The following is a 1,385-nucleotide window of genomic DNA, read 5'->3' as shown; positions in this document are numbered from 1 at the left end:
AGCTAGCTTAGCATGACCAGCTCCTGTTCTCCACTCATGTTCTTTAAAGGAGTCTTTCACTAAGGTAATTTTGGTTTATTTGTTTATTCAAATGGCTATCAAAGCAGAGATAAAACTAAAATTCTAATAGTTAGGGGGGAAAATTGTTTTTTAAACGAAACATGAGAATATCCACAAGTAATAGCTGATTCTTGAAAGAAATGTGACTCAAGAAAGCCAAAAAGCCATGTCTGTGTTTTGGAATTGAAAACGGGAAATGTTCAAGATGTCCCCTCACTACTGTCAAGGTTCTCCTCTGATACACTAACCTGCAGGGTTGCTGTGAGGATCAGTAATAACACACGAAAAGCACACAGGAGGAGGCAATAAACAGGAGCTTTATTTCCTGAGAGCATTGCTCTTGTATTGCTAAAAATCCAGTTGTATATATTCTTCATTTTGCCAAAGTTGTTTTCACTAAGGATGGAAACGCTTCTCGTGCCCAAGCTAAAAGTGCATTACAATAAAATGTTAAGCCCCAATGACTATTAGTTACAGATTTGATGGTATTTCTTCCCAGCTTCTTAACTAATACCATTTGTCTTCTTTAACTGCTTTCGCTGAAATAAACTCTCAATGCAGTGAGCAGAAGTGGAAGGCAATCAGATATTACATGGTCTTCGCATTTGTCTTTGTTTCCAATATACTTAATTTGCATTAGCATTTGGGCACTTACTCTGCCCATGTTGTAATAAGCCATTTGCATTGCGACTTCATCCTAAGACTCCTTGAAGCAAGAGCCCATTTTAACAAACTATATCTAGCATTATGCTTTGCTTTTTCCTTAAAAATCAGGTGTTGCAGAGGCGCCGGGGTGGCTCAGTCAGTTAAGCATCTGCCTTCAGCTCAGGTCATGATCTCAGGGTCCTGGGATCAAGCCCCGCATCGGGCTCCCTGCTCAGCGGGGAGTCTGCTTCTCCCTCTGCCCGCCGCTCCCCCTGCTTGTGCGCTCTCTCTCTCTCTCTCTCTCTGGCAAAATAATGAATAAAATGCACTGCATTTGAGACCTTAATTTTTTTCTTATGGCAAAACTCACATAACATAAAATACCCCATTTTCACACTTTAACATGTAAAATCCAGTGGCAATTTGTACATTCATGGTGTTCTGCAACCATAACCACTACCTAGTTCCAGAACATTTTCATCACCTCAAAAAGAGACCCTACCCATTAAGCAGTCCCGCCCCACACTCCTTTTCCCAGCCCCTGGCAATGACTATTGGATTTTTGTGAGACCTTTATTTTTGCTTTCCCTTGCATCCTCAGTTCAGTCAACACCGAAAGAAAATCAGAGCAGAACTCAGGTCTGATAAGGTGAGAAAATAGACACAGAGTTAGGGCAGAA

The sequence above is a fragment of the Halichoerus grypus genome, chromosome 14, assembly GCF_964656455.1.
Source record: "Halichoerus grypus chromosome 14, mHalGry1.hap1.1, whole genome shotgun sequence".
Taxonomy (NCBI): domain Eukaryota; kingdom Metazoa; phylum Chordata; class Mammalia; order Carnivora; family Phocidae; genus Halichoerus; species Halichoerus grypus.
Note: the sequence above shows the minus strand (reverse complement) of the source record.